This window comes from Colletes latitarsis, chromosome 5 (genome assembly GCF_051014445.1).
Source record: "Colletes latitarsis isolate SP2378_abdomen chromosome 5, iyColLati1, whole genome shotgun sequence".
Classification (NCBI taxonomy): domain Eukaryota; kingdom Metazoa; phylum Arthropoda; class Insecta; order Hymenoptera; family Colletidae; genus Colletes; species Colletes latitarsis.
Genome location: NC_135138.1, coordinates 36,708,425 through 36,720,642, shown reverse-complemented (window position 1 = coordinate 36,720,642; position 12,218 = coordinate 36,708,425). Strand labels below are relative to the sequence as shown.

At 47.1% G+C, this 12,218-nt stretch overlaps 1 protein-coding gene across 3 annotated transcripts in view; it reads right to left on the bottom strand.

The window, feature by feature from the left end:
• The window catches only part of Daam (disheveled-associated activator of morphogenesis-like protein), a 51,860-nt gene that overhangs the window by 30,108 nt on the left and 9,534 nt on the right, over window positions 1-12,218 (bottom strand). Inside the window, exon 1 of one of the 3 annotated variants that reach the window (XM_076765047.1) lies at window positions 9,977-10,237. The exons of 1 other annotated variant lie outside the window; for it this stretch is intronic. The gene's annotated coding sequence lies outside the window, so the exon portion shown is untranslated. Of the gene's footprint in view, window positions 1-9,573; window positions 9,824-9,976; window positions 10,238-12,218 lie in introns of those variants that run through there. One more of the 3 variants, XM_076765045.1, reaches the window with a different exon arrangement.

Here is a 12,218-nt window from a genome sequence, read left to right as displayed (position 1 = left end):
GGCCATGAATTCGAATTAACCGTACCATATACTTATAGGAGCTGGTTAAAATTTCACTCGAATAACAAACGACGAAACGCTGTGAAATATTCCACTCTGCAATTAAATTTCTAATTTTTATCCAACGAATAACTGTACACGATCTAAAATTCAACTCAAATCATGCTATCGCGCAGAGTTCTCGTGAAACATGCGAACCACGTTTGAACAAATTATAAATGGCAGACAATACAAAATGCATGCTTCCAAGGTTCGGGAGGGTTAACAATAATCTGTCGCGATTACTGTCATTTTCTTTAGGCGAACGTAACTAATGAAAATGAGTACGTCCATTAGATGAATGGAAATGTCCTCTGAGCGTTATGGGAATACGATAAGCAATCCCATTGTTAGGAAGCAACAAACGATTTCACAGGCCGGCTTCGATCCGACGAAGTAAGCCAATGGGTTAATACGACTGTTCGAACGATAAGCATAAAGTGTACACGGTCGTTCTACAATTTGTCGTACATCCCGATGCTTTTAATACCGGTAAAGCATTTCCATACAACTATCGCTGCAACTTCGTTTTAATCGCTGAATGTCTAAGGAACGAAGCTTTCTCCGTGCGCGTTCGATGATTATTCCGTCCAAGAAACGAACACGTTTTATTCAAAGTCGCGATTATTCCAATATCGAACGGTGAGTCCATTAGAACGACTTTGCGGTATTCCATCGTTGCAAAGGCGATCCTCGAGGGCAGTTCTAGTTCCAGAAAAATAATGACCATCGCGCGTCCGAGTCGAGCTCGTAAACTCGCGACTGTCGGCCTTGTAACAGACTGGAGGAACGCAATTGCTTGCGGAAACGCGGGCAGATTGAACGTGGAAGAGCGGAAGGTTTCTCCGGCTCGTTTTCACCGGCAATGCCGGCAACGTTTTACAGGCCCGCACACCTTTACGCGCATTCCAGCGATAACGCGGCTAAACGAGTCGATTAGCGACCACGCCATTAATCCCAGAAAGACCGTGCCACGAGTCCACCCACGTTCTTCATATTTTCGATCGAAATACGACCTTTAAACGCAACCGTTTTACGATTAACGGTAGTTCCGTACAAATTTTGTTTGATTTATTTCGAAGCCCCGCGAAGAGATCGAAACCGAACGAGAGAAATTATACGCTCCAAACGTCTCGACAGGAATATTAGGATTAGTCGGAATGTTGTTTACAACGTATCGTTTAATTTAATTAACCGTATGAATCTCATTAACTCTCCCGGCATCCAATGAATATTGATTCCGGAACGAAAGTCCGCTTGTTCCCGTCGAACGTTACATTACGAATAATGGAACGCGCATTTTTTTCAAGACGGACGTAAGCGGTCGTATCTCAACGTTCTAGCGAGAACTTTCTCGCACGAAAAATTTTTCCATTTATTTTTGCGCGCATTTATAATACTCGCCAGGACGTCCCTGTATCGAACAGAAAATCATTTCACACGGCATAAAGCGATAATTGTTCTTTGATTACGTCGTTCCCACCGGATGTGGCCGAAGACAACGCCCGGCGTGGTGAACGCGTATCGATCCTACGCGTATCTAGCACGAATATAAACAGAAATATAGAGAAATCGAAAGTGAGCACGGAGCACAATCATCCGTGTACAATGAGCCATTGCGGGTTGCGTGTAAACGAGGAGAAACCATTTCTTTTCTCTGGAATTTCTCACAACTCGCCGACGAATCGATGCATAATAAACGAATCGCTTTAAAAGCTCGTCGCGCGATTCCCGGTGACTTCGATGACCGCACAGACGCGACGTTATTATGGAAACCATAGACGCAACGACGCACGGCAGAAAGTTTGCGTGGAAATGCGATGAAAAAACGTATTACGACTGAAATATACCTGGTTATCTGGAAACGTGATCTAAGATTACGTAATGCTAGGATAAATCATACAGACATTAAGGTAAATTCCTCACAGACACGGTCTCAAGTATTAGGCACATGTAAACCACTCCTTAGTTTTCTTTGAAGTATGACAAGAAGCATTGTCCTGTTGAAAAATACGGCCTTCATATTCCGGTTCAAACGAGTTACGTATTAATGGCTTCAAAACTTTCTTGCAACATATTTGTATAAGTTTACAAATCATTAATTGTACTCGATTAAACCGTACTCAGCGAACAGGCTGTTCGATGCTACAATAGTCGACTATCAGCATTTCGTCGCGCTACTATAGTGCAATAAATCGTTTACTCTGTAGTCTCTATTAGCGCGATTAGATGTCGTGTCGTGGCTCCCGTAGGAACGCGCACGAATCGCTATGGCGTCGGGATTTAATCCCGAAAGGTTCGTCATAAAGGCAGCCGTAAATGCACGTTTCGAGTGGCGGATGCGATAATCGCGTGTCTCGTAAACTCGACGTTCGCGTTCACCTTTCCCCTCGCGTGTTTGATACGATGGACCACCCACTACAAACGATTTCAGGGTGTAATCTCGTACGCGGCAATGCTGTACTACACCCATGGCTGCTTAAGTGGTGCACTTCGCGCGAATGGAACGCTACCGAGAGAGATAAGCCGATTTTCGAGCCGGAATGTGTAACGTTAAATTTTCGAAAGCAACGCAGGGCCTTTCTTGGAATTATTTCTAGGGCATTGGCCCTTGGAAAGGCCACCGGTAAAACTCTCAAAACGATAAACAACCACGTTCGAGTCTCGGTTTCACGGTGAATCGATTCTAGTCGCGCGAGTTCGAAATGGATTCTTTATCGCGGGAAAGCCATTTCCGATTCAATTGGGTTCGCTGCAGGCGTGAAACACGGGTCGATTATACGCTGTTGCGATACATGCGTATTTCGAGGTCCTAATCGGTGTCAACTACTGCACGTATCGACCTACTGAGAAAGACCCGTTAAGTTGGATCTCCCTTTCCCTCTCTCAGTCACGTTCTCTGTCTGACTTTTGGCTTTTAGAACGCCGGACGGCACACACTCTAGCATGCTGCATTATTATGCCGTTTAAGCGGAGAGTATGCCGGCTCTCGCGACACTTTGGAATAGCTGTGATTTCGATGCTAATTACCGATACGCTACTCCGATATTTCTAAGATAGAATAATAACGGAATATCGCTCGTGTTATTATTTTCGTTTCCTATTATCTCTATTATGCAAGGGGATAAAACGATTCCGCGTAACGAGGCTCGATGGCGAGTGTAGGCGAAGGAAAGTCCGAGTCCTAATAATATAATGCCGAGATCTTAAGCTTTTACGACGAATCGAGAGACCCTGTCGCGTCGAACGTGGGCGTGCAGACCGCCGCGTAGGCTCATTCAGACGCTGTTTCGTTATTCCACTCTCGTTTGTGCTGATTTTGCGGGCACCGAGTCTCCGGGCCCGCCACCTTCGGAGGCTTTTCCCGCCTGTTCGTGCATTTTCTTCACGTTCCAGACCTTTTGTCCGACACGATGCTTCGCGGATAAGATACTACGAATTTACGCGTGTCGAACGGACAATCATTTTTAGGAACAAGCTACCGTTAACGGCCTTGACGGTGCAAACTTTGCATGGAAAACAGTTATCGAGCAGTTCCGTGTTACACAAACAACCTCCACGTTGACAGTAAATTATATTTCGAATTAAATATACGATAAAATTGAGATTCGGAGTTCGAGGGTAAAATAAATTAATTTTCAAGCGTTTCGTACTACCGTGGCAGTTTTTAAACTGCATTCCGAACCCGCTGACCGACATACAATATCGATTCGTCTAATGGAGGCGTACTTACACACCAATGGTTCAAGAACGCTCGAGGACGCGGGTCATAAACTATTTACGCGCAAATTGTGGCCAGCAACTCGGAAGCAAATGACTATAATAAGTAACAACGGCGCAGGAAATGTGCAGAGAAACACGTATGGGCCGCTGGTAATTCCGAGATATTCGGGTCGAGATCTGTCGAGGCCGTCGCGCATTAGACATGGTCTGCACGTTCGCAACTTTTTGTCCGACGTATCGATCGAGACTCAAAAACGGACCTATTTACGTCACCCCAGGTTCCAGGACATTCTAAAATTGGCGACGAGCAACGCCCCTGTGTCCTCCCCATTAATCACGCCACTTGCGACCAGAATAAACGAACTGCGAATTCGCTAGGAATATCAAAAGAGATACAAACGTGTCTGCTTATATCTTCCATCTTTTAAAAATCCACTCCCGATGATGTTAGAAGAAAACAAGGAGGAAAAAAGTCTCGTAAGTGTGGCGAATCGACGGACAAGTGGTTCCACGCGCGATGTTAACGAATCTAGACCAGATATCCACGATCAGATCGAAGAAAGTGTGCAGGAGGAAGGCGTGAATGGCCTAATCGTACCCTGGCGAGCGAAACGAGACACGGAATAGGAGTGGTCCGTTTTGCGTCTCCTCTTATCTGCCCCCAGTGGGTCAGTGGGCCGGCATTTTTCCCTGCAAAACGATAAACCGACTATCTCGACTGGCCGATTTTTCTCTCTTGGTTGCATTTCCCCCCGTTGTTTCGAGGATGGAGATTTCACGCATCGAGGCCCGCCTGAAAAGCCAATCTGGAAGCCGGTGGTTTTCCTAGCATCGTGCAACGACCGATGATAGGTTGCACCGTGAGATTAGAGCTCGGCCCGCTGATAAGAATGCTCGTTATAGCCGCTAGTAAGCTTTTTATCGTTAGAAAATCAGTTTATGTTGTGTCTACTATTACTTCCTTCTGCACTAAAGGGTTTTCCATGGGAATAAATGAATAATAATTACCCTATAAGTAGGGTGGAATCGGAAAGGATACCGAACCTCGGCCTTGTTCGGCCAGTTGGCCGTCGAGCGAACGTTTCTGGATAATCGAGAGCACCTTGTAAAGTAGAAATCGAGTATCCTTGGCTTTGAATACGAGCAAAAGGCTACGAGTACAACTTCCAGGTTGTCCATTTATCGCTGTTAGCGTTTTTCAGAGGCCCTATATCCACGGATTCCTGCGGTCGATTGAAAATGATCGACGTCATCGAGCTCGAATCCGGTTCGCGAGTCATTGCTATAAGCGTACGATATATTCTGGATTTTTCCCGAGCAGCACATGCAGGACGACGGTCGTGCGTCGTTTTACGTGCCGTGAAATCGCAATTAAACTCGCCTACGGAGACGTCGCGTAAACAATGCCGACGAAGCCACGGGGCACGTAGATCCTCGTGGATCGACCTTTCGGAACGCCGGTCGAATCGAGAATGTGTCTCCCGATCGGAACCGGGCACCGTTAACGGCGGAGGTGCCTGCTAAATTTATTCTAAAACTCCGCTCCTCGGGTTAGTGTGCCACGATTTTTGTCGAGCAACAGGTGTACCGCGTGACTCCGCGATTTCTCGACGATCGAGCCGAGAGATCATCGGGGACACCTACGAAATTTCAATAAACCTGCGAAACGATCCACTGGGGAAGGTGGGTTAATTTTGACCCATTGCATTTTTAATAAAAACATTCTTTTGACCGTCAAAGTTAAAAAAAAATCGAATTTCGGACCGGTGTGCGCCGCGTGGCGAACGATCCCGTGGGAAAAGATGAATTTACGAGTAGCCGGTCGTTAAATTAACTCGTTTCTCTGGTCGAGCTGCGAACATCCGAACGCGCGGCGTATCTGTAGCCGACGAAGCGTCTCTCATTCATCAAGCCCACTTTCTAGCGCGTTTTATGGAACTCGAAGATACGCGCGAGTCTCGTGGCGCTTCGCGAACTTGCGCTCGTCAGGAATGTCGTTTCCCCTTTGGGTTATCTCCATCTTTCGAGAGTAAAGATTTTCAGGCCTCGCCTTTTCTCCTCGCGCCACGGTCGCCTTCTTAATTCGCGGCCGAATCTTTCCACTGAGTCACGCGCTCCGGCGTGGGTGGAGCACGAAACCCTTTGGGGCCCAGACGAAATCAATAATAGCACGCGGGAACGATTCCGTACGGTAAACACCGAGGAAACGGACGCGTACCTTGCTGAAATCCAACACGACTCCGCGAAGACGTCGATTAATCTTCGTTTAGAGGCGAACTGACCCTCCGGGTGATTCGCGATCGATCCACAGACTCCCTCGTCCGGGATTCGAGCCACGACGACGATGATTTAATTAAAGGAACTCGAATGACAAGGGCCCAGCGCTGCTCGGTGTACGATTACGTCTCTTCCCCTGTTACTGGATTGCTGCCAGTACGTCTGAGCTTCTGTCGGATTCACTACGCGCACCTGGAACCCCTAAACGCAGAGCTTCCTTTGCTCGGAAAGGGCTTTGTATACGCGATTGCGACGTAATTGGTTCCTGGAGAATTAATGGAAACCCTCGATCTCGCTAGGGGAGTCTCAGTCTCAAATTATAATACACGCTTGCGTCAAACTGTTAACAATTAATCGAATACACCCGTGTGTATACGCGTATTATATCTTAAGACGTTAATAAAAAATTCTGGGATCGTCCATCGGACAATCGCGGGATTTTCTGTCGTTTCCACGGGTTCCCCTCGAAAGACGACCCTGTTGCGAGGAAGATCTTGGCACGAGTTCAAGCATTCGTTATTCCTCGCGCGGTCCGCGACCTGCCCTCCTCGTCCCGCGAACTTTTTCGCGATGCTGCACCCGTTGCAACGGCCCCAGCCAGCGACCGTGTTTGTCCCGGTTATTCGCATTCGCGATTTTAGGCGAAAGCCAGAGAGAAAGAGTCCGCGGGAACGTTCGCAGAAAACCCGGTTACGTCGCGCGACACCCAGACGTTTCCATTCGAATCGTGAAAGCTACCGAATCCGTGTTTTTTCGACCCTTTGGCTACGAATCGTCTCCGTCCAGGACTCGGGATATTTTTACATCGAACGATCAAAGCAAGAACGCTTCGAGAGAAGTTATTTATCTTCGCGCTAAAACCTTTCACGCGATCGTTAGCACGGAATTATACGACTGTAAATATACATTTTCATCTTTCGACGTTCGTATTCCACGGAAGCTCGGACGCTCCCAGCTCTTTTGGAGCTCGCTGATCGAGCCTGATGAACGATGACAACGCACGGCCGATAAATCCGATCCTTCCGATAAGATCGTCGATGAATAACGCGGGGAGAAAAAGGAACGCGCGAAATTTGGGCCTGTTCCGCGTTCTGACAGCTGAAAAATTGTGAACGCATTCCTGGGCCTGCCGACACGATTCGAGAGAAGCGACGATCATCGTCTCCGCCTCTTCGTTCCAGAGACCGGAGAGGATACTCGAGGCGATCATTAAGCCGATCGCTTATTACTCGCGCCAGCCTTTTTTTTTTGCGACGACGTGTCAAGAAAAAAGAATCGTTTTACGGTACCTCCGCGATACGAAATCACGCGTCAAGACGAACTCGAACGAGCCAAAGATCGGACGAAAGTTAAACGCGTCGATTATCACGAAAGTGGCCTAATGTCGAAAATTCCACCGTGCTGTTCGCAGCTCTTTGGTGCAATATTTATGACCACTGCCTGCGGGTCAGCAGATTAGAGACAAGTGTACCGTTACGAAGTCTCCAACGAGAAGTTGCGTTTCGCCGGTTGCAAAAGCAACGCGAACCTTGCGCTTCGTTAGTAGCTGGTCGTTATCGCGGCACGTAAGCCGGCCATTTATATCGGAAAGAATCGCTTCCGTGTTTCGTGGATCGCGCCCCATTTAATTGTAACTCACGGAGGCGACCGGCGAACAGCACGCTTTCTGGTCTTTTGACATTCGACGATAAGAAGCGTTCAAAAGTTCCGGACGTTTCGCTAATAACTCATACGATAGAGCCGTCGTTACCATAAGTAGGTCCAACGACTCCGATATCTGTTTTACAAAGTGTAATGTCAAAACTATAAATAGCACCGTCGAACAAAATTAACTCAACAGGCGGTATCTACCTGTTTAGAGATTCTAGTAACAGGGTCGACGTTTATCAGATCACCGATAAAAGTCGCGTATGCTGTTTAATAATTATTAGAGTCTACTAATCTCAAGGTACGAGCACCGTTGATGAATCGATTAATAATTAAAGAGAAGAAAACGAAATTAACAAGGACTAGCAGACACCGAGCAATGTTTAGTTGTTTCAGAGTACGTGTCAGGATGCTTGACGATTTCCTCTTTGGCTGATAACGCCCGAGGATCCTTTCCAGGCCAATCGTTAACCTCGAAACGCTATCCGCAGAAACATCTGATCTTCTGATCGAATCGGAAACTGTAACGAGCCTTTCTCTAATTTCCGACGTTGTTTGAAAATAACGCGTCAGAACTGGACCCGTTAATGAGAACCAGTTTTGGCGCGGCTAGATCGAACCGTGGAGGAGAAAAAAGAACGTATACTACGAGCCGCGTTAATATCTGTCCGCCTAACCTTGGCTGAAGGTAGGAAAGTGGTTTAGACGGTCACCGACTTGTACTTTCCATGCCGATTCCTCGGAACAAGAACCACGTCCTTAATGGACGATGGCCCTCGGACGCCGGTAGCACTCGATCATCGACGCTTCGCGTAGAAAGCGACGCCATGACAGATTTATTACGGACGGAAACGTCGATCCACGCGTCGGAAAAAGGGAGGAACCGACGACATTCCCGTATTTGGTTGCGCAAACGATGGAAGATATGTGTTTGACAGATTCGATCGACCGACTTCGTGAAACATTCCGATCCAAAGGTTACGTAAACCACTATTTCTAACTACGTTATCCTAATTTTTAATTCAATTTTACTGCTGCCGACGTAGAACCAACGCAGCGGACGCTGAGTCGCTGTCATATTCTAATCTTTTAATTGAAAAATATGAGACGTTCGGATTTCTAATCGTGGCTATTAAATTATAGTAAAGTGTTGGAACCGGTATCTACGACGATTTTCTTAATCGTTTCCACGGATGTGGACGCGATGATCGAAAAGGAGGACTCGATCAGATTACCGTTTCCCACTTTCGTTTTCCATTCCGGTTTACGGACCAAAGGGATGATCGAGACTTTCCTGTTTTCCGTGTTACATAAAGAAGCAATCTAGCATTACCGTACATAATAAATTTCTACGTTGATTACCTGTTACTCGAATAAAAATTGATCTCTGCTCGACGACGCGACGATGATTTCTGCACTGCAGCGGAATGCACCGAAATGACGCGCACGTGCAACGTATTGCATCCGACTTGCGGTATTTTCCGGCGTGACAGCATCGCGAAACTCGATGACATTTGTTAGTTATCCATCGGTGACTCGACTTCTTCCGGAGTAGATTGTGCTTGTTGCGTTTCAAGTACGAACGCTGTATCTTTCGTTGATATGCATACCGATGGTCGCGTTTGCATCTTATCCAACGGGTATTTAATTATTCTTACGCGCTTGTAAAAGAGCAGACTCGATGAAAATAATCCCAACGGGCACAAACGATTACTCGTTAATATCAGTGGCCCCTAACGCGTGGCTCCGAATAAAACCGAGCATGTTTTTTCGCATCGCGTCGATGGAAAAATGACCCACATCCTCCTGTCGATTGTCAGACCTACTTAACGCGCGTAAATTCGTCTACATTAGAAAATAGCCGACACAAGGCTGATTCGCACTTACGCATCAGCAGAGCTGTCCCTCGTGAGACGGCGCGTGCAGAGCGATCTCATCGAGCAGCTATCCTAACTTCGTTCTTGGGAGTCCCACTCGCAACCGATCCACCCAAACGCGCCAATCGGTCACGCTTAAACGCCAAACGTCCTTCCGAAACGCACTCGATTCCCTTTCAACATCACCCCCCTTCCATCCAAGCTCGAACTGCACCGGGGGAGCAGAAACTGCAACCCTTCCGCGTCAGAGATGGGCAAAATCTAAATACAAATTTCGACCACCGAATGAGGGACAACTATTTTTTGTCATGGATTAATTACGCGTACCGAAGACCTCGACTTACGTCAGCTACTCTGGAAACAATTAGCGCAAACGTCATCCACAAGGGGTTAAAATCCACCATTTTACTTACGCTAAAATAAAAATTGCAGCCGATCGAATAAAACTATGCCCATCTCCGATGTAAATTCTTCAAAATGTTTCCACATTCGTGCACCTTTGACAACCGACTTCCGCGACGGCTAAATAATTACTCGAAGAGGCGATCACGTACACGGGCACGGACACAGGCACACTCGCGGTTCAAGAATACGCGCGTGGATGATTCACACGGAGGACGATCGCATCCGATAGAGATCTCGCGGATGCTCGCGTCTTCCACGACGCTCTCGAGCGTCCACCACGTGGTGAAGCGAGCCTCGACACGGCCCGAAGGAGTCTCCGGCGAATTCTACGAGGCTTTGTGTGCGTCGAGGGGCACGCGTGTGTGCGTGCAAATGCATGAAACCGCGTGTCACGTGGCCCTTAAGGCCGGCTCACAAGGGGCAGAAGCGTCCAGCCGAAGACTATTGTTGTCCTCGCGCTACTGCCTGCACGAAAGAATCGTCGAGCAGAGGGTAGTTTATGGCACGGCACCCCATGGGGGACTGGAGCCCTCGTGCCATGGACCAAACATCTGCCCGTTACCCCCACCATTCGCCTTCCTGCCGAACGACGCGTGCATTTCGACCCAGCCCTGTCTTTCCCCTTATTTTTTTTACCTTCGCTGTCGTCCGAATTTCTCGACCCACGCCTCGTTGCTACAAGGATTCGCCTGTGGCTAGAACAGGGACCAATTCATTTTTCGATAATAAATAGTTTGGAAATTAAAGCTAAACTACACCATGGTGGACACTGTGAACTTATCTCGTCTCCATAAAAATTCTACGCTCCGAGTTTTTAAATTATGAAAGAGTTCTTTCCCCGTTAAATATTATTATTAATTTTCGGAGTCGAAGGTTAATTTAAAGCGAAAGAAATTGCATCGAGACGCGATGCGTGCGCGACAGAGCGCGCGAGAAAGGAACGCCGAGGGCGTCGATGTCGAAGCGATTAGGGCGGTTCCGGGAGATGCATAATGCATAGGCGTTGATGCATGGGTTTCATGATCGATTTCGTGGTATTGTCTTAAGCACGACCCGCGTGGATGGAAGCGCGAAGAACTGTTACGACACCGTGTAACTAATATACTTCTCTACGGGAATCGAACACATTTTCCACAACTTATTACAGCGATGTTCGCAGCCTACGTCGCGCTGAACATTGAAATTATTTTATTGATTCAAAAGAGGCCACATGTTATCTGCTGGTGATTTACTAATCCACTTGCACAGTTATTATAAATGCAGCTAATTGCAATAGATTCGGGTCACCTTGTTAGAATTATTATCAGACGAGAAAATAAAAATAGATGCATTGTAACGTTCTTCAAAGATACTGTTAAGTACATTGTAGTATAAATTAAGAACGAATCCAGAAGCAACGAACCAGGCTCGCCCGGTACCGCGCCGGAAATACAATGCTAATTTAATGCGTCACTACACCCCATGTTCCAGCAGCGTGCGTGCCCTACGGCAATGCTGTAATTAGGATTGTTTCACGGTTTATTAAGAACGTGTCGGCCACAACTTTAGGCGCGTCGAGAGTCCACTACTCGAAAACATTTCCTCAAGAATCGTTTCTCTGAAACGCAACGGGCAACTGCTGCAGCCAGGAAACGTACGAGAATACGAGGGCTCGAGATGATAATTAAACGAATACCTTTATTACAGTAAGTGCAATTGAAACGGTGATCAAACGCGACAGGACTTGCTCGTAAACGCGCCGGCGTAGATCGCGGCCATTTTAATCGAATCCGTGGTTCCCATAAAATAACTCGTTAACCAAAAGAATTTTATATTCTACTTTACGATCGGTTTAATCGTCCGTCGATAGGGTCGATGCTGACCCATACCATTTGGCGCGAAAATTCTAATTCAGTAACATAGTACAAGTTTCGAATTCAAGAACGAGGATATTTTTGGATAAATTGCGGAATAGATGGTCGTGAATAATTTCACGTTGCGAAAAGGGGATTTGATGAGGTGGTTTGGGTCAAACAGTGGACGGAACGGGAGCAAACGAACGCGTAGCGAAACACAAACGGCGCGGTCACGCACAAATTACGATATTTCCCAAGCGTTTAGGATTCGCATCTCTGTCTGTCAGTCTCGGGGAAAGGAAACCGCCAAAGTCCATTACGAAGCGTGCAGAACACGCGAACGGGCACCGAGCTAATTACATATGCGAACAAGTAGGCAGAGCACGCACCGCGTGCATAACGATTTTGCGCGACG